Below are 26,575 nucleotides of genomic sequence, written 5' to 3' on the forward strand. Positions count from 1 at the left end.
AAAAAAAAAAAAAAAAAAAAAAAGAATTATATACTAAAGTGGTAGTGAGAAATGGCCACACATCGCAACTGACTAGAGGCAGAGACAAGTAATTCTGCACTTTATGGCAGCACTTCCAATTATTCTGTTCTAACTATTGGTGCTAAGAAATATTTGTCAGCTCTTAACTTATAAATGGAGACAAATCTTACGTGTCAGTGGCGTCAGGTTATCATCCGATCTATACTAACTGAATTTATAACAGACCAGTATGAGCCTTGACTCTCCACAAAGATTTTCCTGCCTGTGCCATCTCTCCTTGACACACATTCTTACATTGTCTTGACCACAAAGCTTGGTACCCTGCATAGTTTTCTATAATTAACTTAGGTTAACTCACCAGATTACGTCTTGAGGCCTTTGATCAAGTATTTCTCTTTACCACACTTCCTGCACTCCCTACCTCTGCTCAGTGTATGCATGCGTGTGCGCACGTGCAGTGCACACACACACGCACGCACACACACACACACACACACTCAAAAATACTCTTTTTCCCAGCACAGGTCTAACTCCATAGGAAGCATTTAATAAATACTGATTGAAAGAATTGAGTTCCTATATATTCAAATCTTTACTGCAGAAGGAATCCATAGCCATTATTATTTCATTTACAGTGACAATCTAACTTTCCCTAGGTGTTATCTCCAGGGATATCTTGCCCTGTTCTCTAACAGCTCTGTTGATGGTTGTAGCTTCTCTTAGATTAATATTTCCCAGAGTGGTTTCTTCAGAATATAACTTTGAGATGTCATACACGCTGTGTGCACCGTCGGGAGATCTACAATTCATATTAGCATTTTAATTGCAGTGAGAAGACCCGGAGTAAAGGAAGCCATTTGTTCACTGAATATTTTCCAAATTTATTTGACCCTAGAGCACCCGTTAAAGGTAGCAGCACCTATTGTTTTCCAGGGCCATGTTGTTTCCTGGAATATATTTTGGCAAACAACGTCCTACGTATCCTAGCTTTTATTTGTTGCCTTCCTTTCTTCCCTTGTACTAGCTGCTTCCCCTTGCCTCAGACCCAGGGCTTAAGTTCTTGCTTCTCTGCTCAGAGAAACTTTGAGAGCCCATGGAAGGATGACTCTATGGGCTAATATAGCATTGTTTGGGACTGGAAGTGACACTGAAAATGTCATTCCCGATCTTTCAGTTTAGAATTGAGGAAATAGGCGCATGTGAATAAAAGTCCCCTGAACCGTTAATGTCAGAACTGAGACTAACACCAGGTCTCCGAATTCCAAGGCAGGACTATTTCTTCCTTCTGCTTTCCCTCTATCCACACGGAAGAACTTTCATAGAGAGTCAGCATTTGGGGCCAACTGACTTCATTGAAAATAGGCAAAGCCCAAAAGCCAGTGGGAAGGATTATGATTTCCACAGGATATAATTAGTGGTTTTAAGGAGTTCAATGAATGCCCTGGAAACGGAGCAGATTGGCAGTTGGAGCCCCTATTTTGGGCAGAGAATGAATGCTGCCTCTAAAATTCAGAAGAATATAGTCTATTAGCTGCCCCGCTTCTCACCTTGAAACAAAATCTTCTGGCTCCCATGGGCTGGGGGAAAAGCAGGGAGGGAACAACTTGACTTTCAAATAAAGACCTTCTTTGAAAACCTTCCCAGGAGACTTGATTTGTGGGAGGATAACCCAGTGGTAAGTGACAGTGTGGGGAGGAGCTAAACATGGCCATGTTTGATCATGGCCCCAAAGGCCTAGATCAAATTCCCAAGGGATGTAGAAACCTCAGAGGGGTGAGCTGTGGAAAACAGCCTTTACTCAATAAGGTCAAACTACCTACTTTGTTGGGATGGCCCAGTGTAGGTGGGTTTATTCTAATAGATTTGTTTGCTGGAAGCTCTATGGTAAAGATGAGGCTAGACGTGAAAAGTGAGTAGTTGGAGGTAATTAACAGCCATCTGGTAATGATTGGGTACAACTCAGGTCTTTCCAAAGCATGGAAATCTAGTCAGAACATCAAGCCCAGGAAGAATCCTATAGAAAAAAAATATGGAGAATATTTAAAGTTGGCAAGAAAGACAGTGGAAGGAAGGACTTTGGTTTGCTCTTCCAGCCTCCTGTTAAGTAGTTACTTGCATGAGGCCTTGGAAGCTCAAGGTCATCTAGTGACTGCTGATAGACAGTTCTGTTCTAATTGTCTATATATCACAAGTTATTTCTGTCTTGTGAAGATGAGGACAACAAATTGTGTTCAAGGGTCCAGTGTCCCACTGCCCACTTTAGTGTGGGAGCAGAGGATGGGTCTGAATCCACAAACTTTCCGTGTTTGCACATGTCCTCTAGGCCATTTGAGGCCAGTCACTGGCCTCTGGGATGGGCTTGTCCAGAGTTTCACCCTTTGGGAAAGGAGCTTTGTGCCTTTTAACACATGGAAGTCTCTGGAGGATTATCTTTTGTCTGCAGTACAGGTTCCCTGACTCCGGGCATGTCCTTGGGGGCCAAATGGTCTGGCCCTCACCCTCCTCTGCCCTGGTCCATAGACCTCCCCCTGCAAACGCACACGCATCTTCAGTGGGGGGAGGAGCCGCCCAGGTCCCTCAGCCTTTGATCTCACCCCTCCCTCCCCCTTAGGATCTCAAGGCTGCGGGTCCTCGAATCAGAGAGGAAGAATCTAACCCCTGTGGAAGGAGGCAGAGATGCTGCAGCAGAATGTTAATCAGCCAGACCTTCTATGTGTGGGAAATGGAGAGTTGAGAGAAGGAAGCAGATGTGTTCTCTGTGCCTGCTGTCAAGGAGCCTTCACTCTCATGGGGACAGGCAGGGCTGTGGGACACAAGGCACTCTGGCATATCTGTCATCAGGAGCTAGATTGTGTGGAGTTGGGGGACTCCATGTGGGCAGAGAATGGAGAGTAGGTCTCCTGAAGTTGCAAGGCCTTGACTGAGGCCTCCCAGGATTGTTCTGTGCCAGGGAACATTTAATAGATAGACATGCAGGCCCCTCTCAGCTCACTCCAAACTGCAGCGAACCCAAAGAGCCCAGCAGAAGAGCTTTAAATATGTGCTAAAAAGTGTTACAAGTGCCAGGGCACCCCTGGAAATTAGAAAGGCAGAGCACAGGCATGGGTATGGTATGGAGAGCTGTGTGCTGATGGGGTTCAGTGGTAAGAACCCAGGCATTGCTGATTTTCAAGGATTGTGGGTTTACCTCCTGGTCCAAGCAGAGAAGTCCCTAGTAGCTGAAAACATGGACCTACGTTTTCCATTGACGTGTCCTGTGCCTCATTTGGTTCCACTCTCTCACTGCTGCCTTTCCGAGGCTGATACACAAACCTAGATTCCTGTAGGGCTAGATTCAAGCCACACAGCTGTTCGTTGCAAGTCAAGGTCCTAGGCTGGATGTTTTTCTCCATCCATGCATTCATCCATTCATGCAGTAAAGGCAGAATGACCCTATACTGCACTGTGAAAAGACACAGTGGGCGGCCCATCTTCCAGGATATGTCATTCCCAAGAAGCACTTCTTCTGCCTTACACTCTTGTGACAAGACCAGTAACTAACATGGCCTGGTGGACCTGTTTGGAACCTTGGAGCTGGAAGACGCTTCAGAGGTCAGCTGGTTTCTCTACCTAACGCAGGAAACACTTGGTTGAAAAGAAGAGAGGAGGTTGGAAGAAGGCAAGTAAAATGTGTTGAGTGATTAATCAGCAAGTGCTACTACTAGTATCATCATTGCTATTATTATTACTATGTGCCCCGCACTGTTCTAGGCGCCTTGCTTACCAGATGATAACAACCCTGTGTAGAGAGGTGAGACTGCAAGAGATAAAGTAGCTTTCCTAAGGCCACACAGCAGTCGGTGACAGAGCCAGGATTCAAACCCAGGTCTGTCTGGCTCTCAAGTCTGTATTCTTTTGACCACACTGCATAATCTCTGAAGGCAATGATAGTTTCCCTCCTGGATTTTCTTTTGCCCTGTTAAGCTGATATCATGATGTTATGTCTTCTCGATTTTTTGGACTCTTTGACCTAACAGTGACAATAGTGTCCTGGAGGCTAGAAATTTCTCTCCCCTTCATGATAAGCCACAGCAGCTTTGAAAATGTCCTCTTGATCACCTACAAGAGGCAGCCAAGCAGGCAATGGGTAAATAATCACTTATTCCTTGAACAGAGGGGGAAATATTTACAATTCTCTCTATAAAATATTTACCAGGTTCTTGTGTAATTTGTTGATAACAAACAGATTTCAGTTAACTTTGAGGTGATGAGCAATTCTGTTAAACAGATGGGACCAAAACCAAAGTCCTGATTAGACAAATGTTTTCTATAGAACAGTGCTTGTACCATGTTAGGTTTGCCGCTGGGAGAACAATTTCAGTTGGAGAACTGGACCCAAGGTGAAAACAGCTGTGGGTTCTTTAATGTTTTGGGTTTTTTCCCCCTTTCTTTTTCCTGCAGGAGAGTTTCTCTTAAATTCCCCATCAAGGACTTCCAATAACTGTAAACCCCACTGTCCAATTATTGAAGACAATGTTAGAGCTAAAAACGCTGCCCTGTTCCATTTGCTTTTCCCCATACATCCGGCCCAAATGCACACAGCATTTTATTACCAAATCCTCTGCAGCCAACTGAGTTTCCCTTGGCTGATCTCCAATTCAGAGTTTCTGAAAACTTGATATTGCCTTTTTTTCTCTGCAGTGAGCAGCGTGGTGATTTTTTCAAAAGATAACGATTCCCAGGCCGCAACAACATCCTCCTGCCGGTCCGCGCCTGCAGCCTACCGGGCACTCCTTCTGCAGGCCAGTGTTATATAACCTCTGCAGTGGGCACCAGCAGTGCTGGGGCTCTCATCTTCTGAGGACCTGTCAGGGTTGCTGTCACCTCCTGCAGAATTCACTTTCTTCATGGTTCCACACTTTCTCTTCCATTCCCTTACTTGAAAAGAGCAGGGTCCATAGCAAAGGCAGACTTTAATTTGAATCGAGGTTCTGTCTGGTACCAGCTGTGTGACCTTGAGGACATAACTGACACTTGCTAGTGGCACATTTCTTGTCTGTAAAGGTAGGGCTGCTGTGAATGGGTGAGGAGGGTGGTAAGGTAAGATGTCTAGCACAATGCCTGGCACCTGTCAGCCGCTCAAAAAATGGAGTTATCATTTTTATTATTATCTAGCAGGATGGGCTGGGCTATGTACAACTTTGGACTAAGACAGTTTCCTTTTAGCTTTGCTGCCAAGGCAGTCTGTCCTTACGACTTGGCCCCCAGTGAAGAAGGAAGTGACAGAAAGGGCCCCAAGCAAGATGACCTTGGGTTCATGTCCTCTTGCTATTGTTGGGGAGAGGAAAATTTCCTTCCTTTCCTCTTAGTTCTTTTGGCTGGTTGAATAGTTAAAATGACATAAGACAGATTAACAGGAGAAAAAAAATCCCCTAAACTTAATCGTGTACATACAGGGAATTTGCATAAACATGGGAGACTCCAAAGACAGTCAGGCAAAATGAGGTATGTATGTCTATACGTCATTCCGGACTAAAGAGAGAGTGTTAGGGGTCTGGACTTCAAAGGGAAGGAAGGCAATTCACAAGAAGAATGAAAAGAGTGAATGCTTGGTAAACAAATGTTTACAGGGTCATCCAGAAACAATGGGACATAAAGAGGCCTTTGATCAAACAGGCTCTGCTAGGTTCTTACCTATCCACTGCACCTAATTCATATTATACAGTTGTCTCTCCGTATCCATGGAGATTGGTTCCAGGATCCCCACAGATACCAAAATCCATGGATGCTCAAGTCCTTTATATAAAATGGTGTAGAAATTCAGTCTGGGTCGGTTGAATCTGAGGATGCTGACTGTACAATACGGGATGCGGAAGGCTGAAGGTTCCCAGGGAACCATGGTAATAGTTCCCTTCCTGGAATAGGTTCTCTATCTAAATTCTTTTAGGCATTAGGAGGAAGGTCAGAGGCTCTTCCTAAGTCTTTTGGGCCTTGATTGTTTTCAGCACATATGAATTTGCAGGCTAGAGTGCCACATCTTGGGGCGACTTGTTCTGAACCCCTACATTATTCCAAAGCTATCAACGTGGTGCTAGGCAAAATTCAGATATTCATCTGCTACATGAAAGCATCGTTCGAAATGATTCTCTTGATCCTTTCCAGCTCCCGCATTCTTTAGTGAAGATGCTTAAAGATAAACTATAGCGTGAATTTCAAACTATGTAATGATAGTTTAGGAGATCACCCAAGCTCATCTTACCTTTTTTACTCCCTTTGGTTCTCCCAACCACTCTTCAAGACGGGGTCCTTCCTTCATTCACCATATGAAACCTCTCTGTCAAAATGTCTTTCCTGTGTTCTCCAGGGAGCTAATGGCAGAGCTGGCATTCAAGTAGGTCAACTTTAAAGACTACTCTTTTTCTATTACTCTTTGCTGCCTTTCCTGGAGGGTTGTCCTTGAATTCAATTCCCTTGTCAACATTTGGGATTCAAGCCTTTCAAGGATTGCTCAGTCACTCAGGAGTATTCTAATAATATTTAAAATATATTCCCTGCCATGCCCCTAACATGGGGCAATTTTGGAGAAAGCTGTCATGGAAAGGCATAGTGCCTAATTGAAACACTAGCTTCTCTTGGTGCTCCTGGGGATTTCATAGTTCAAATTTCCAGGAGTAGTGGGTGTGTGAGTATAGCATGGGCTCTAGAATTGTCCTGCACTAAGGAGAGGAGAAACATACTACACAGGGATTCAGTACCCACTGATTTGAAATCTGCAGTCACTCTTGTTCAATTTATAAGGAACAGGTTTGCTTACCAAATTAATAGCATGCCAAATTGCCAGGGTCTTTTTATCTACTCAAGGAAACTGGCTTTTCACACTTGGAAATTCTTTGTTGTGGTTCATTGAAGCAGAGCCCCTAAGCAGCTTTATACAGTTCTCTTAAGTTCTTTGAAATTTAGCATAATTGAGACTTTCTACATTTAGCCTCTCTTTCTCCCTAATTAGCTTATATTATTGTGACTTAGAAATACATTTTAATGTATTTTAAAATCTATTTGACTGTAGGAGAGGCTGTTTCACCTTGTCTTTTTATTTCCCCCTGCAGTCTCTCCAGTTCTCTCTTCCAGTCCCTCCAGGAATCATTGATAACCTGATTGCTCAATTCCCAGGTCAATGTTTGGGACACATTTCCTCTTTGTTACCAGCAAGGATCAAAAGGCAGGAGTACCAAGTAGCACTTTGTCGCCCTTCTGACCACGTGGCAGGGTGGCAGGCAAAGTCAAGGCCCCTTTTTGAGCTCTACCATCTCTCTCTTTGCAAACGCCACTAAGCACATCGTCATTGTTTTGGTGTTGGTCAGAGGATGGTAGGATCCTGAGAGCTAAACTTAGAATTAAGGGATGTACGAGACCTCATGCAGTCTCTAAGCTAAGCCTTATGCTCTGACCTAGTTTTTTTGTTTTTTTTTTTAACATCTTTACTGGAGTACAATTGCTTTACAATGGTGTGTTAGTTTCTGCTGTATAACAAAGTGAATCAGTTATACATATACATATGTTCCCATATCTGTTCCCTCTTGTGTCTCCCTCCCTCCCACCCTCCCCATCCCACCCCTCTAGGTGGTCTGACCTAGTCTTTTAGCAGGTGCGAGGGACAGAAAGCAAGCGAGGGTGGCTGGAGCCCAGTGAAGGAAGAGAAGAGCCGAGGGAGGTGAGGTGAGAGGAGTCTGGGGCCCGACCCTGGGCACTGCTGACTGCATAATTTGTGGGGCCTGGTGCAAACTGAAAACACAGGACCCCTTTATAAGAAATTATTAAGGATTTCAAGACGAAGACAACAAAGCATTAACTAAGTGCGGGCCCTCCTTACTGTGGGTCCGGCGTGACTGTGTGAGCCATGCGCCCATGAAGCAGGCCCTGCCATGGTGAGGAGGCTGGATTTTGTGCTTATTGCTCTTGGAAGCAGTTGGAATAAAAGCAGGAGGAAGACCGAGAAATCATGTAATCCAGCTAGTTAATTTGGGATAAAGTGTGTATTATGGCACAGAGAAGATGGTGACTAAATATCTTTGGTAATAGGAGACTTGAGTTCTTCTAGTTCTGTCTCTTGCTTGCCATGTGGTTTTGAACACGAGAAGGCCTCACATGCTCCTCTGACCCCCATTTCCCCCAGCTCTGGTGCCCTGAGAAAGCTTGATTCTGGAGCCGGGCCTTGGAATCTGCATTTTTAAAGTTCTCTGGGTGATTCTAATGTGGGGTCAGATTTAGAAATGATAGCCCCGAAGCACCTGTGACAAAACTTACTTATATATGTGACAATCTTCTGTTTATCTGTTGGCGCAAGTTAGTCTTTGACATATACCCCGGAATTGTCAAAAGTATGCTTTACCAGTTTCAGAAAGAAAACACTTTATTTCTGAGGTCGAGTTGGCAACGTTGGTGATGGCCTGGTAGGAATGGTGTTCACTGGGCATATCTGCTGTGTAGACGGTATCAAGGGGAAAAAAGTCAGGGGCAGAATCACCTCAGGGTCCGCCTCTGGACACTGTGCTCCTGTATCTTGAAAAGTAGACTCATTTACTATGTTAATTTGTTTGACTGTTTGTATGGTGAAATGTTTATAATTGTGCTTTGCCAAAGTTCTTTTCACTGAGTTCAGCCCTTATTTTAAGAGTAGGCAAAAATGATCATTTCTTCTGCCATCTCTCAGGTTGGAATATTGACATCTTCCCTTAGCTGTCCCTACAGCTTGGTTGATGATGCTGAGAACAAGATAGCAACATGCACAGCATTTTCTAATCTTCTAAGGTTTCAATTATTAGGGACTGCTGGCAATCGAAAATTAGAAAATTAGTGAATTTGTGTGCAAAATCTCTAAATATTTGCAAAATGTGAAAGGGCCATTTTCAGATGTTACTGTGACCTTTGAAGTATCCCGTCTCAGTATTTAAAAAGCTTCCTACTGCATATGGTTTATCTGAACTCGTGTGTGGGAGGAGAATCAAGGAAAGTCACTTTGTGTTTTTGGAAAAGAAAGAAGAGCGAAGGAATTCTCCAGTGCGGAAAGGTTTCCTTTGAAAGGTGTCCTTCACTTGCTTTTGTTTGAGGTTAATGATATACTTTCAAAAGTACTTCCCACGGGAATGATTGTTTTTGACTCATGGTATATGTTACCTCACCAAATATTTGCCATATGTTGCTGAGAAAATAGTAGTCAAAAGCACACGTTCTTTGCTGGTATCTGAAGGTCTTTCTGTTTTTTATTACAAGAACAATAGAACAATAAGACAGCTCTGCAAAAGACAGAAATAATGCCCTTGGTCCTACATAAATTTTCATCTTGTACTTTCCCTTTTACTTAAGGTCATTTAAAATGGTATTCTCACATGCTTGTATAGGGGATGTGACAAAAAAAGAATGGTCAGAATGTAGAATTAAATCTTGCAGCATAATTTTTTCTTTTCCTTCCTGTAAGCACATTTGTCTTCCTTTTCAGGGTAGCAAAGTAGATGATAGCAATACTAGTTTTGTTCTAGAACTCGGGGGTAATTTTCTTATAAAAACTAAATGCTCATATCCTTATACTTTGCAATATGTCTCTTTCACTCTTCCATCTTCCCCCTTGCCCAGGCTCACTGCCTCTTCTTCTTTCTACCCTGCCATCTCTGGCCTGTGCATGTCACACAGAATTCTAGATTATAGTCAGGTACAAAAAAAGAATTGATGCTTCTCGATATTTACTGAAATATCACAGTGATTCACTTATTTCACTGAGGACCTAGGGCTGTGATTTTAGCTGCGTAGCCACGAGTCAAGTTTGCTCTGCAGAAAAGGTGGCAGGATTTAGCTGCAAAGCACACATCACAAATAGTATTAGTGATGTCATAGTATTGTCAGAGTTGGTATTACCTACTCAACAAAACGATTCCCAAAGACCAGGAAAAAAAGGTGTTTGCTGCAGCCACCTGGCAATAAGGGAAAGTGTAAATCACACATGAAGGAACTGCTAAGCAGATTAAGAACTTGAACAATGGTCCATGAGGATCATTTCTGATGATTACTTTCTATGCAGAACCATTAAGCCGGTGTGGAGGTAATGATGTATACAGGATCACATTTTCTAATCACTAAGCAAAGTCTCAGTTTTGATGGTAAAAATGCTTCATGGCTTTTATTTTATAATAAATCTTTAACCTTTGCTTTGTTTTCAGATTTTTTCTTATACATTTATCTATGTCCAGGATAAAAACGTAATAGTCAACATAGGATTTTGAGAGCATAGTCAAGACAATAAAATTAAAGATTGAATTCATTTAAACTTTCTTTTTTAAAAGATGCTCTGATTACGGAAACTATTTAATATGAAAGTATATGATTGATACAGTGGTATCTACCTAGAGATTTTAGTAAATCAAACAAGATTGGTTCTTGACAGTTCTGCACTTGATTATTCCAATTTTTATTTATGTCTTCCCCATCTTTTACTTTTCTTCTCATATATTCATTCCTTCAAACAGTCCTCAAACATAACTAAACATTGTTCTGATTTTACTCTTATTTTAAATAGTTTTACGTGCTATCTCTCTAACAGAACATGTATAGACAGGAAGCCTGAGTCACCTTGTCTGTGATCATCGAGAATCTCAAGCAGAGCTGAGACTCTAATGGAGCTATTCTCAGAGCTGCTTCAGTTTTCTTTCAGCTTTTGCCTTATGCCAACCTTTCCAGTGATTACTGTTTCATAGAACTTAAAGAGTAAAGCAAATGAATAAAAGGCCAAAAGATAAGTTAATTTTAATGAAATCTGATAGAAAAAACAACATAAAGGGTATTTTCAGTGATGGAAAGAAGGTACATATTACCTAGAATCACAGACCCTGGACCAGAAGGAACCCGCTTATAGGATGCTTTCCCCAAGTACCCACCCTCAGCAGCCTGAACAGTCACAGCCTCAGCTTGAACACCTTTAGTGATGCTTTTTGTGGCACTGATATTGAACCATACCTATCTTAGTCAGTTCAGGCTGCTGTAACTAATTGCCATAGACTGGGTGACTTAAACAACAAACATTTGTTTCATGTAGTTCTGGAGTCTGGGAAGTCCAAGATTAAGGAATTGGCAGATTTGGTGTCTGATGAGGACCTCCTTCCTGGTTCGTAGATGACTGTCTTCCTGCTATGCCCTCACATGGCAGAAGGGACAGAGGAGCTCTCAGGGGTCTCTTATAAGAGCACTAATGCCATTTATGAGGGCTCCACCCTCGAAACTTAATCATCTCCTAAAAGTCCTAATAGCATCGCATTGGGATTAGGTTTCAACATTTGAACGTTGAAGGGACACATTCAGTCCATAACAATGCCAGTCTTTAGGAAGACTGCCCTTAACTGAGTCCAAATCAATCTCCTTGAATTTTTGGTTCACTTCAATTTTTCATAGCAATTATGGAGTACTTACTATATCTTTTTTTTTTTTTTTTTTTTTTTTTTTTTTTTTAGTACTTACTATATCTTAAGGTCTCTGCTTCACACTGGGTTATAAAGATGAGTAAGGAAGACACAGTTCGTAAAGTACTTAGTGTTTAGTGAAAATAATGGTCAGGATTTTTTTAGGGTAAATAATAGAAACCCCCTCAAAGTACCTTAAACAAAAAGATAACTTATTGAAAAGATACAGTGATTGGTCTAACATCATGTAAGCTGGATACAGGTACTTAAACCATATCACAGCAATTCCCCTCTTTAAATCTCTGAGCTCTACTTTTCTCTGTTCTTTTTTTTTCCCTCTCTGTTGGGCTCTAAGTGATGGAAAAGATGATCCTTGGTAGCTCCTGGCTTATGTGAGCCTTAGTGGGACTCTCAGAGAAACGAAAGTGCCTTTTTTCTGATAACACTAGCAAAACTTTAGTGGAAGAATGTTAGGGTCATGTGACACCCCAAATCGGAGCTGGGTGTTGCTTGCAGTCGGGGGAAGCCTAGCACTTAGCCCTACCTGGACGATGAGGAATAAATTTCCCACAGGAAAAAGGCCTCCATTACTAGAAGACACAGTGAAAGGAAAGTGTACTTGTAGTGAAAACTGTATCCATCTACCACAGTCCACTATGGTGAAGGATATGACATATCTTCAGTGTTTGAAAAAAGCTACCCTGCTTCTTAATCCCTATCACAAATATGCCCACATGTGTGCACACACATACACAACACACATTGCCTTTTCCTTAGTTTTCTTGTCTCTAACCCAACAAACATGGTCTTTTTTGAGTGTTCCTGAGGCAAGATATCTAGATCCCTCTTGGTCACCAGACTGTGGCCACTCTCCAGTTTGTCAGCATAGGTTTCTGTCCATTTTACAATTACCCATGTATGGTCCAACTAGAACAGATGTCCAGGGAGCTTTCACGTTTATATGAATTCTTCTGTGACTTTCACCTACAATTAAAGAGTGATTTTAGTCACTGAGTAAATATTGCTGATTTAGACTGTGTATTGCATACTAGTTGTTTGTGGTTTATATCTTTCAACAGGTATGTTTTGTTTAGGCCAACTATTAAAAAATAACTTACTTTCCAATATTTTAATTCAGGTGATTCCAAATACAGTTTTGAATTTCCACAAGGCATCTACTCTATGAGGATAGAGTCCTTGTTTGTCAATCTGTCTTTAGTGCTTGGAAGATAGAGGCAACTCAGTAACTGTTTATTAAATTGAATTTGGTGAGATTTTTTGGAAGGTGGAGTCTGTGTATCACATGAGCTGTTCAGCCTAATATTGTATCATTGGAAAATACGATATATCTTTGATCTTCATTCATGTCAATTATAAAAATGTTGAGTGGGATAGGATTGTTGATGGAGCCTTGGAGCAACCTTCAAGATTCATTAACATAAAGTCTACATTTTGATTACTCATCCATGCCGTGGAGCCTCCTGTCTGATATTTATTTCACCTAATAGTTGCATCTTTTCCACAAGGTTATTAGAAAACATTTGGCAAGTGTTTTATGGCAATTCTGTTTAATATATTTTCTAATAATCAGACTAATAACGCCATTACACAGAAGAATGATGTTAATTTAGCAGGAGATATTTTCTTAGTCAGCCCCTTTGCGGTACGCGGGCCTCTCACTGTTGTGGCCTCTCCCGTTGCGGAGCACAGGCTCCGGATGCGCAGGCTCAGTGGCCATGGCTCACGGGCCCAGCCGCTCCGCGGCATGTGGGATCTTCGCGGACCGGGGCATGAACCCGTGTCCCCTGCATCGGCAGGCGGACTCTCAACCACTGCGCCACCAGGGAAGCCCCAGTGAGTCCCTTTTGACTCTTGGTGGTCATCTCCTTCTTTGCTATATGACTATAAATGACCTGTTTATCAACAACTAATTCTAGAACTCTGTCAGCGATAAGGATCTCTCCTATAGTCTGACACTGCTAGGACCTGAAAGGTCAATTGCAGTGACAGTCTGTGGTCAGCAGAGGGCAGCGTGGAGAGGAGTGGACCACCAAGGTCTTCAGGCTGGGGAACTGTGTCCACAGTTCCTATCCGACAATCATCTCCTGAGCTATGATGGTGGCAGGGCTGTTATAGCTGCTACAAAAAAGTACATCTGTGTGACTTCCTAGTCAAACAGGGAGAAACTACACCAGACAGAAGTTGGTAAGGGAAGTATGCTTGTACTTGAGGGCAAAGGGATAACAGTATAATAACGAATAATATTTATCGATTACCTATTATTTGCCAAACACTGAACTAAATACTAAATTTATTTTCTCAGTGAATCTTTACAACAAACTTGAGGGCAGAACCTTCATCATTTCATAGATGAAGAAACAGTTTCAGGAAGGTTGAAAAATGTAGCCGAGATCATATAGATAGCAAGTAAAGGATGAGGGATTGGTCAGACTGCTAAGCCTGTGCTATTTCCACTGTGTCTTGTCACTTCATAAGAAGGAGCAAAAATTCTTTTTCCAGGAGTCTATGTGAAAGAGAAAGGAACAACAGAGAATCAGAATGCAGCTAAGATGTATCTTCTGGCCCTGTTAGCCTGGCTGGCCCTGACAGCTGACCAGTCTAAATATATCAACCTGTGGGTCTTCTGTTGATGAGGCGTATATTTTTTTCTTTCTGTCGTTACATTTGCTCATTTCCAGTCTTTGGGCATCTCCCTCATCCCCTTCTGTGCCTCAGAGACACAAGCAGTGGGTCTGTGCTGTATATCACACTTTAGGGTTGGGGGATTCGACTGGGACTGACAGTGCCCATGTGCTCTCATATGACTTCATTTTTGCCTGTGGCCTTGTCTTCACTTGGCTTCCTTCCTTGGACTGTGATCCCTTTGAAGTATAGAGACTGTGTGTGTTTCTGTGGATATCTAATACAGTAGTTTCTACAAATACATGATTAATTAATGTTTCCTGAATGAACAAACTGAGATTATTCTTCATGGAGCAGAGGAGGCCAACTTTAGTTTGAGTATTATGCCTTAATCCTATCCCATCAGAATTATTCAACCTGAGTATTGGATCTAGCCATTCCTTGACCGTTGAACCCCTTCAATATTCCCCTTGATTGTCTCTAGAAACTTTAGTGGTTTCTGGATTCCAGCCTTCCTTGGTAAAGATGTGACACACTGTATTTTGCCATTAGATGCATTGTCTTTTTGGTACCTTCCTTAATATGCTCTTTAAAAATATGAGAGAGAATGAGAGCTATTTCTTGGCCCCTTTCTTAATTATAGGCTGACATTTCAGGATCTCCTTTATTTGTTTGATGTAGAACCTAGAAATTCAGCTTGCATTTCTCTCCTTTAATGGCTATCCCCGCCTGTTTGATCTCTTTGGGTTCCCTCTCTTCAGACTACTGTAGAGCGGAGCGTGGTCTTGTCCGCTGAGAGTTATCTGCTTCTTTACTGTACCCCTAAATACATTTACAGGCCTTTTTTTTATTATAAGGGCCTTATGGATGATTTCGGTGAGAAAGAAGCAAAGGAAAGCCGAAATTTCACACTGAAGTATTGAAGTTCCCAGTGTCACGTTCCCCTTGGCTTTTAGTTCCTAACGCCGTTGAGGTGATCATAGGAACATTTTTCTTCTCTCAGCCTTTACTACTGAAGGTACAGCTCACCATTCTGCCTCCTGGTCCTGTTACAGCAAAACTGGGATAACCCCTCCCAGGAAGCAGAGATGCAGCTACCCCCTCATCTTGTGTGGAGAATTTGCATCTCTTTAACTTTCCAGATCTACTGGTACCCAGTTAATTAGGCCTTTGATCTACTCAGGAATAATCCTCTCTTAACATTTTCTTATATAATACCCCTCCCTTTTCTTTATTTGTGGGTCATTTTCAAAAACATACACTGAATTTAAATTCTAAGTGGTCTCATTCTCTTCAGTTCTATTTCATTTTAAAGTTTCTGGTTGAGAGAATCAGAACTTTTTTTCTCTGATTGGTTGACAATTTCTTTTCCTAAGGCCCATGGAGCCAACCAAGATCATGAACCAAGATGCTTATGGGCAACCTTGAAGCCAACATGACATGGCTACATTTTCTCAAGCTTTCTACCATTCCCCAAACTTGATGGTATTTTAATCTCTAGCATCAGGTTTTCACTGGAGAAACAGGTACACACTTTTAACTTCATCCTTGGTAGTTCCATCTAGATAATCTCCAGCATCTGGGATTTAACATGTATAAATGAAACTTATTATCTGCATCTGCCACTTGCCTTCCAAATCAGGTCCTTCCCCTATAATCCTGATCTTGGCTACAAGTCCCTCTATCCAGTTAGCTAATTGTACAAACTAGAAGCCTTAAATTCAGCATTCATTCTTTGATCCAGAGTTCCTAGATCCAGTTAATTGCTAATTCCATCTTTGATTTCAACTGCCACCACCCAAGTTCAGGCCTTTTCATTTTTCACTGGGCTGTTATAATTACTTCTATACTGGATTCTTTGCCTTTATTTTTTTCTTCCCTTATTTCTCACTCTCACCAGCTTCCTTTTTATAAGGAGAATCGAATCCTGGAATTTCCTTGCTTAGCAATCTTGGACTGGTTTCCCACATGTGGGATGATTGTCAAGATCCTACCATCATTAGAATTTTGGCTGGTATCGGATATGTACAAGGTCCTTACTATGACATCAAAATTTTACAAATTGCCTTTCTGTCCTTATCTGGGGCTATTCAGCACCACACAGCAAACTTTTTGTTGTTTCTCATGAATACCTTCCCTTTTTAACTTTGTTCAAACAGTTGTCTCTGAAGCCCTTCCCTAGTCTCTATTACCTGGTAAACTCTTTCCACTTGAAGATCTACCTCTGTTAAAGCTTTCTGATCATGTTCTCTATCAAGGCCATTACATAATAAAGTAAGTAGAATAAACTGGAAATGAAATTCCTTTAGGGGAGTGTTTGCTTTTTGAAATGATGATATGATAAGCCCTCTGTGAGTTAAAACGTGCCTGAATGAACTTCATGTCAAATTGTAGCATAGATTTCCCAAGGAAAGAAAAGCTATGCTGCTCAGAAGAGAGAACGAGCGAGCTGAGGGAACCTGGGATTGGGTGAGAAGATATAGTGTCGTGGGGTCTTGAATGCCAGGCTGACAGTTTGGATCTTACTTTTCATGAGAAGCCATCCTTTTAAGCTATGGAGGGAAATGATTGGAGTTTTATTTTTGAAATACTATTCTATTAGCAGTGTGAGGGATAAAGTTTGGATGTAGGGGAGAGGGTGGAGTAGGATAACCTTTTAGAAGAATATTGCAGTGACATAGACCATGAGTTAGCAAGGTTTTTCTGTAAAGGGCCAGATAGTAGATATTTTTGCCTTTATGGACTATGTATGTTATGTGTTGCAACTACTCAACTCTGTTATTGTAGCTTGAAAGCAGTCCTAGATGATATGTAAATAAAACTTTATTTACAAAAACAGGTTGAGGGCCAGGATTTGTTCCAAGAGCTCTGGTTTGGTAACCCATGATTTAGACAAGCAATGATAAAGGCCTAACTTGAACTAGGGCTAGTTCAAGGCAGAGAAACTAGTAAAGCCTGGTAAGCAATTGGACATGGATGGGAGGAAGGGCAGAGGAAAAATCAAGGTAAAGCTTAGGCTTCTAACATAGGTAGTGCTACCATCCAAGACTGAGAATAGAGAGGAGTTGGGCTCAATTTTTCACTGGCTGAATTTTAGGTGCTTGAGGGACATGTAGGGACACCTGAAACCCAAAGAATATATGGTCTGAGGGGCTTTTGACCCAATGCTCTTGTTATACCTCTTTAGCTTCCCTCATTTTGTATATGTTCTGAGTTAAAATGTTTCTTTTAATCATCTCACCTACAAAATGGACCATTTTGAATGCATTTTATGCTTTCTTCTTATAACCAGTAGTCCCCTTGTAACCAAGTCAATTGTTTGTTGACTAACACTAAAGGGTGATTCATCTCACGCAACAAGAAAACAGGTCTGTTACTCTTTCTGGAAGAGTTCAGCCTACCCTGGGAAGTCTAATTTAGTCCATGTTGCCGGTGGGGATGCCTTCTGCTTCTTCTGATCATAATTTGGTCAACAATACATCTGTGTTTCCTCCTAAAGTCCCCCTATCTCTGCCTCCATCTCTATCCCAGTTGTGAACTTGGTCCAGTTGTTCAAGGGAGTACTTGACATAAAAAATGACCTTTCCTCTGCTTTTAGCAAGAAACAGTTTTACATGGCTTCAATATCCCATCACTCAGAAGCGATGAAGACTGAAATCCCTAGTGATATGTTGGTGTCATTTTTCTGGGTGGTAAGGACTGCCAACTTCTTACCAGGGAAGTCTTTTCTTGGTTGATTTCAAAAATCATAGGTATTTATTCTAACAGCCACAGTGTGGCTCTGTGCACAAGCACAGTGTGGCTTGTGTCTAAGACCCAAGGTACCCAGACTTGGAAATGTCATTGGGCATTTGCCCATCCTGTACCATATCTTTTATTACTATATTCTTTCTGTTAAAACCTAATAAATTCCCATTTTTCTGAGGCAGCGTGGAGGCTGGATTGTTACTTGTAATTTTTTTTTTTTTTTTTTGGCACTTAGAGTAGGTTCAGAGTGAGGAATTGATAAATCAAACATTTATCAGTGGTTCTCAATTCTGGTTACACTTTAAAATCACCTTGGGAGCTTTCAGCAGATACTGATGCCCAGATCAATTGCCTCCAAATCTCTGGAGGTAGGGCTGGGGAATTTGTGTTTTTCCGTATCACCACAGATGATTCTAAACTGAAGGTAGGTTGAAAAGCACTGCAGTAAAGTCAGAATTTAATTTTCTGTTGTCTGGAAGATGGCAGGGAAGTAAAGCACCGAAAATTCAACATCAGTCTCATCTCCTAGGCTGTGGAACATTAATATTTAACCAGGTTACTACATGTTCTTGAAGTTCCTGCCCTTAACATTAGAAAAACCTTAAAAATGGAATCTAACAGCATTCCCAGGAAGTACCACATCCTGTCCACCCTTGTCTGTGCTTGTACTGGCTTCTTCTGGGTCCAGTGATATAAATGCATGAGAGGACATTTCATCATAAATAGTTTTCCCAAGTAAAACTGGCAGCCCTTTAAAACCCATATTACTGGCAATAACTGTAGATATTCTTCTGCCCTGTGTTCTAAAGGAAACTGGATAGATTTAAACTCTGCATTCTAACACAAACACAGTATGTGAAGTGTATGTCAACAGTACATACTTACTGAGTGGCTACAATGTCTTGGGCTATGGCTTAAAGAAATAAAATCTCTTATTCCGAAGTAGGACCGAGTTTAAAGGGAAGATGTGAGTTGTAAATAAGTAGCATCAGCAAATTAAAGTGCAGACTACTGGGCAAGGTGAATGGCAGGAAAGAAGGGAGATAGGGAGTTGGCCAGAGAAGTCTTCATGGAAGAAGGGTATGGAGCTGAACCTTGAAGGAAGATGAGATTTGAGTATGCGGCTCTTAGGGTAGGGGCTTTCCAGACGGATAAGTCATGAGAAATTAGTACTATCATTACTCTTTTGATGAAGGTTAGGAATCAAGAGAAGATCTGAAAAGTCCTTGCTTTCAGTAAGAGAAGTAATTTATTTTTCATTTTCAGCATTTACAATTTACAAACGTATGTTCTGCTCTCTTTTCTCTGTGAGGTAACCATCCTACTGAGAGTTAAGCTTTGTTTCCTTTTTTATAAATAAAACTATCTTTCCTTGATGAGTCATAACTCGGCACAGTATTAAGTATTCAAGGTTAGGTATAGAAAGCTTAACAGTGTGGAAAATGTAAATACAATTTCCCATCTTTTCTTGCTTTATTGCTAGATAACAAATCTCAGGCATTACTCAGAACGACAGTGGACGTGGGAAATCCTAAAATAGATTTTTTTTCTTTTGTCGGATCATAGACTGCAGTGGAGGACACAGCCTGGCTGATCGCAGATTTGCCATGAGTTGAGTCCAGTAATCTCAGGTCAAAATGACACTGAAGCCACCCACCAGTTCTGGGTCATTCACTTGCCTAAGGAAGCAAGGAGGAGAATCAATTCAATAAACAATTATGAAGAGAAAGACAAATACCGCGTATGCTGACACATATATATGGGATGGAAGGAAAAACAATGTCATGAAGAACCTAGGGGTAAGACGGGAATAAAGACACAGACCTACTGCAGAACGGACTTGAGGATAGGGGGAGGGGGAAGGGTGCGCTGGGACGAAGCGAGAGAGTGGCACGGACATATGTACACCACCAAACGTAAAATAGACAGCCAGTGGGAAGCAGCCGCATAGCACAGGGAGATCAGCTCGGTGCTCTGTGACCACCTAGAGGGGTGGGATCGGGAGGGTGGGAGGGAGGGAGACGCAAGAGGGAGGGGATATGGGGATATATGTATACGTAGAGCTGGTTCACTTTGTTATCAAGCAGAAACTGACACACCATTGTAAAGCAATTATACTCCAATAAAGATGTTAAAAATAAATAAACAAACAATTATGAAGCACCTATTTTAGCTTTGGCTATGCCAATGAGGAGGCACTGACATTTAAGGCACATTCCCCTTTCTCAAGGGAGTAAGGTGTATGCGAGGAGACAGAGCATAAGTATAAGGAAGGAGAAACGTTGAGGAGGAACATATGAGCAGTGGTCATGGGTCAGACAGGCCTATTTTCAAATCTGCATTTTCTGCAAGTTGGAAAGCATAGGAAGATTACTGACATACTCAGCCTCAGCTTCATCTGCTCATCTGAAATATGGGGTTAAAATCAAGGTTGTTACAAAGATTAAAAAGGATAGTCTATCTCTTTCTGACTTACTTCACTCTGTATGACAGACTCTAGGTCTATCCACCTCATTACAAATAGCTCAAATTCGTTTCTTTTTATGGCTGTCATACAGAGTGAAGTAAGTCAGAAAGAGAAAGACAAATACCGTATGCTAACACATATATATGGAATTTAAGAAAAACATATGTCATGAAGAACCTAGGGGTAAGACAGGAATAAAGACACAGACCTACTAGAGAACGGACTTGAGGATATGGGGAGGGGGAAGGGTGAGCTGTGACAAAGCGAGAGAGAGGCATGGACATATATACACTACCAAACGTAAGGTATATAGCTAGTGGGAAGCAGCTGCATAGCACAGGGAGATCAGCTCGGTGCTTTGTGACTGCCTGGAGGGGTGGGATAGGGAGGGTGGGAGGGAGGAAGACGCAAGAGGGAAGAGATATGGGAACATATGTATATGTATAACTGATTCACTTTGTTATCAAGCAGAAAGTAACACACCATTGTAAAGCAATTATACCCCAATAAAGATGTTAAAAAAAAAAAGGATACTCTATGAAAATCACTTAGCACAGGAGACATTAAGAAAGTTAGTTTTTCTTCCTTCAGTCTCAGTCTTTTGGTCTATTTTTTGTTGTTGTTGTTGTTGTGGTAAAGTATATATAACAAAATTTACCATGTTAACAATTTTTTTTTTTTTTTTTTGCGGTACGCGGGCCTCTCACTGCTGTGGCCTCTCCTGTTGCGGAGCACAGGCTCCGGATGCGCAGGCTCAGCGGCCATGGCTCACGGGCCCAGCTGCTCTGCGGCATGTGGGATCCTCCCAGACTGGGGCACGAACCCGTGTCCCCTGCATCGGCAGGCGGACTCAACCACTGCGCCACCAGGGAAGCCCCCATCTTGACAATTTTTAAGTGTAGACTTCAGTGGCATTAATTACTTTCGCTTACATTATATGACAATTTTATTACCATATGGTAATAGGGGTCATGTGGTACTTTTATTTTGAATTTTTTGCGGAATTGACACACTGTTTTCCACAGTGGCAGTGCCATTTTACATTCCGACCACCAGTGCACAAGGGTTCCAACTTCACATCTCCACTAACACTTCTTATTTTCTGTTTTTCCCATAATAGCCCTCCTAATGGATGTGAAGTGGTTGCCGATGTCTTTGAAAGTGAGTGAGATCAGTTCGGAGATTCAGGAGTTAAATGAGACAATAATCTGAGACAGTGTACTAAGAAAGGGCCAATTTTATTTCTAATTTACTGGCACAGTCTGTATACGCTATGGGTGAAGACGGGGAGAAGTTTGGGGGTTGAATCTATTTAGGAAGCCTTCTTCAGGGAGGAGGAATTTTAGTTTGGAATTCACTAATAGGAAGAGTTGGGAAGGGCAAAGGTGGGAAGCCTTGTACATAGGATGGAGGAATCCAGGTCCAGACATTAGAATAGGTTCAGTCATGTTTGAAGAATGAGGAGGTGCTCAGAACAGAGGAAACCTAAGGAATGAAAGGGGTGAGTAGAGAACAAGGACACAGAGTTCAGTTGTTGCGTCTCATGCCTGGAACAAGGACACAGAGTTCAGTTGTTACGTCTCATGCCCGGCTAGGGAGCTGGCCCTCGAGGAGTTTGTCCTCTCCTGGGGAAAAGACTGATAAGTGCCTGAGATGGCTCAGTTTTTAATTAATTCTCTCTCTCTCTCTCTCTCTATATATATATATATTTTTTTTTTTTTTTTTTTGACAAGCCAACATTCCAATGGTGACTAAAAATTGTAACAACGTATGCTTTCTAAGGATAAAACTCTGCTTGTTTGCTGCTTTCATTTTTGTCCTTCCACAGACTGACTTTCCCACCTGGGTCCTCAGCTGGATATTTTGGAATAGGGGCTTCTGATTAGATTTTGATTCCATCAGTCATAGTCTATATCTAATAAGACTTCTGTGTGATGGATGCATAAATTATTACTGGAGTATTGTTTAAAATGTTATAATTGTTTTCAGTCAGGCCATCATTACCTCTGAAAATGAAAACAAAATTTTCTGGCCAAAGTTTCATGAGGCGTAACTAATCTCTGCATAGTGAATGAAACGACTTCACATTTGGCCAGACTGAGGTTTCATCAAGTGGGTATCGGTCCTTTTGGCCTGTGTGCTAGAGAGCCAGCTGCAGCACCCGCAGAAGCGCCTTTGAGGCTGACCAGGAAGGAGGTTAGTGATTCTGGATGTACAGTGGGTCCTTTGCCTCTGCGTTGGGCTTTGGAAATCAACTTGTCTGCTTGGAAAACAGACAAGGGCATGAGCACGGAGTGATGGCTAGAAACTCGGTGAGAAGCTCCTACTGACCAAAGAAGCTTTGCAGGGCCATCGCTTGTGACTTCCACACAAGGTCATTTTTTGGTGTCACTGCTAAACTGGATCTTACATGTCTAGCTGCATCTTCGAAACTTGACCCATTGCATAGGGTGTGCACCGGTGCCTGCCTAGTTCAAACTGTGCAGGTAGCTGGGAAAGCAAGCTAACACAGTGGAGAGGGTGAACACATACCTTGTCAGAGAAATGTGTCAGGAGCAGTACCGAAAAGCAAACCTGGGTTTCATTCCAAGGCATGACTAGTGTGGGGCAGATTCTGGAAGCTGGGAGTCAGGGAGATAAAGGGTGGTTCCAGAGGTGAGAGAGGAAGAGAAGGGTGAAGGGAGAGTTCAGAGACATTTGTCATCAGTGGGGCTGGAATGTCCAAGGCTCATTTTTATTGGCCACTAGGGAGTAGTCCCTAGGGTTCGGGGTAGTTGGTCTGGTTTAAAGGCATGGAGTTGAGCAGATACTCTTATAGCTGAGAAGGGCAGGGACTCTCTTTTCCCCAAGGCAGTGTTCACCAGTGGGTGTTCAATGGCAGAGTTCAGAGTATCTACCCCAGGAAATCCTAATAAAGCTGGTCAGAATTGAGCTGACTGTAAGTACTCAATACGTGCTGTTTGACTCTGAGAGGACAGTGTTAGAGGCGGGGAGAGAAAAGGACTTGTGGAAAGTTACTGCTTCCTTGTGGAAAGTAGAAATAAGGGCATGGAAAGGACTGAGATTTCCCCAGTAGACAGCACTCAGACTGAGGAAAAGGAGGGACAAGGACGCCCGGAAACACAAGTCAGGACTTGAGGTCCTGTGTGAGGAGTGTCAGTGAGGAACCTCAGGAAGAACGGGATGTGATGTTCCCGTGTCATCCCATGGATGTTCTATGGTCATTCCATTCCAGAAGCCAAAGTCCTGGTGAGGGATCAGAGCACTATCTGTATATTCCCGACAGGAATGGTGTGTGGTCCTGTGGGGAGGTGCTGGAGGAGAGGGCTTGGGGGGGGCCAGCACCCCCCTCAAGGAACTTCCTGGGCCAGAGGGCTGGGGCTAGACTTTGTGCAGCCTAAAGGGCAGGACCAAGACCAATGAGGAGACACTCTGACACCTGCAGCTGTCCAAAGCCGGTTGACAGGGAACAGCCCAAGCAGGACAGCAAGGACACCTCTTACTGAGATGGTAGAGAGGGGAGGATGTCCTCGGGCTGAGCGCTGGAATTGTGACTATTAAGACCCTTTCTTTGAGCTGACTCTGCCCCATGGCAGTAGGCATTCTGGCTACTAGGGAAAGGGCAAGGGTTACCTGAAAGTTTCTGAGAGCTGAAATGAAAATAGGGGTTAGGGGAACAGATATTGCAGGTCAGAGCAGAAAGGAAATTGGGACATAAACAGAAACTGTAATGAGAAGCCAGCAACAAAGAAAGTCAGGAATGGAGCCCGTTCTAAGGTGGGCCAGGAAGATGGTTCAGGATCTATATCTGAGAGCCCTGCTTATCCCCCAAAGTGCCCTTTTGTGCTGGTCCTGGTGCCTCTCACTAAGAGGGGGGAAGATTTCTAAAGAAACCAGACTGGGCTTGGGACCCATCGTCCTCAGCAGACCGAGTTAACAGTGGTGAGACCCATACCCCAGCATCTGTGCAGGAAGAATCTCTGGGAGATGGAGATGGACTTTGGGAAACTCAAGTCAGACAGGTATATGGTGATGACTCTGCATGCTTCACACAGACAGTTCCCCTGTAAAGATTCTAGTTCCTGGTATCTCTGAGTCATGTCCCACTCTTAAAGAAGCTTTCCTGTAAGTAAGAGAAGATCATTGTTTCCCTGGCAACCATAGAACCTCAGAAATTCAGCAGTATACTTCTGTGGTGTCTCCATAAACACCTTTATTATATCTAGTTTCTAAGTATGTGTGAGCAATAGGAATGGCACGGGTACTAAAGCTGGTTGAATTGGATGGCTTTCTTTTCTTGCCTCGCCCCCCCTCCTCTCCCAAACAATGCTTCTTGTGCTTTCTGGATGTCACTACTTCTGACCCACAGAACTAGTGAATCATGAAATTGAGGAGCTGGAAAAACAAGCCGTGTTTGTGAACTTAGGTGATATTTGTCTGCCAGAGTGCTCTAGTACAATGATCACAGCTTTGGAGTTAGATAGACTGGATTCCAATCCTGGGTCTTGTGACGTTGGGTAAATAATTTAGTTTTCCTGAATTTCTCCTTTCCCATCTGAAATTGGAGATGCTGTACCAATTTCACAGGCTGTTGTGAGTAACCTGGTGTATTGTCATCAAGGCCCTCAGAAGTCAAGGATAACTGTCCCTCAGGACTCAGACTAAGGTGAGTTCTCTCTCAGTACCCATCAGGTGCTAGGCCATGTTAATCCCTGAAGTAAAATCATATGCATCAATCCTATAAACGGAGTCTCTCAAGCTAGTAGACTTCAAGAGTAGTCTAACACTCTTGGGAGGGCTTCCCTGGTGGCGCAGTGGTTGAGAATCTGCCTGCCAATGCCGGGGACACGGGTTCGAGCCCTGGTCTGGGAGGATCCCACATGCCGCGGAGCAACTAGGCCCGTGAGCCACAACTACGGAGCCTGCGCGTCTGGAGCCTGTGCTCCGCGACAAGAGAGGCCGCGATAGTGAGAGGCCCGCGCACTGCGATGAAGAGTGGCCCCCGCTTGCCACAACTAGAGAAAGCCCTCGCACAGAAACGAAAGACGCAACACAGCAAAAATAAATAAAAAATTAATTAATAAACTCCTACCCCCAACATCTTCTTAAAAAAAAAAAAAGAGTAGACTAACACTCTTAAAGATGGAAGACTGAGGAGTGTGGCATGGTGATTCAGAGGGTGGGTGGACCCTGGGTTCCATTTCTTTTGCTTCCTGACCCTGGGCTCTTTCTACTATGCCATAATAATGGCACCTTGATCAACGGAAGTGATCTTAGGAATAAACAGACATCAGATATTATTGAGTACTTGCTTTCTGTTTTGTGGTGGTTAAGAGCAATGGCTTGTGAGCTAGACTATTTGAGTTCAAATCTTTAGCTCCAGTATTTGTTAGATGTACGACTTTAGGCAAGTTACTTATCCTCTCTGTGCCTCAGTTTTCTCATCTGTATGATGGAATAATAATAGTACTTATTTATGGAGATTACACAAGTTGTTTTATATGTACATGTATATTTATAACTATATCATAGATAGTATTTATAGTCTCAGAACAGCACTTGGTACATTGTATGCACTGTATATAAGCATGTGCAGCCCTTATTGCCATTGGTAAAGGCCATGAGAAATAATTAGGTGATGATACATTGTAGTTTAAGCCTATTGTCCTAGAAAAATTTTAAATATTACTCACTTTGACTCTTAAAAATGTCAAAGTTTGGGCAATAAATTGAAAGGTCACCTAGATATAATGTGGGGAAAAAATCCACTGGTCAGTGAATCAAGAGACCTAGCCCTGTCAGAAAATTTCTGTGAGAATTTTGGCTTTTAACCTCTTTGCATCCTACTTTCTTTGTCTTTCAAATGGATATTTAGTCTAAATCCAATTTATATTCGTGTCAACATCCAGTTTTTAGATGTCTACTTTGTACACAGCACTATTCAAAACATCTAAAGGTATGCAGAGATCAATAGGACATCCAAGTAGATGTTTGTCCTTACCAAAAAGTTTTATTTTAATGGGATAAAAAACATGGTGGAAGAGAGGTAAGATATACCAGAAATATAAAAGCATATTCTGTCCCCAAGAATTTTGTGGCTGAGTGGAGTACAGCATTAGAGACCAGGAGTCACCACCAGGCAAAGTGTGCTAAGTAGTCCATGAGTGGAGAAGAAAGAAGTGTGAGGTCATTCAGAGTTGCATGCTCAAAGGAGACTTTGTGGAAGGAGGTGGGCTTTGAGCTAGTCCTGAGAGAAGCAGCATAATGGGAAGAG

This window comes from Lipotes vexillifer, unplaced genomic scaffold, assembly GCF_000442215.2.
Source record: "Lipotes vexillifer unplaced genomic scaffold, Lipotes_vexillifer_v1.1 scaffold604, whole genome shotgun sequence".
Classification (NCBI taxonomy): Eukaryota; Metazoa; Chordata; class Mammalia; order Artiodactyla; family Lipotidae; genus Lipotes; species Lipotes vexillifer.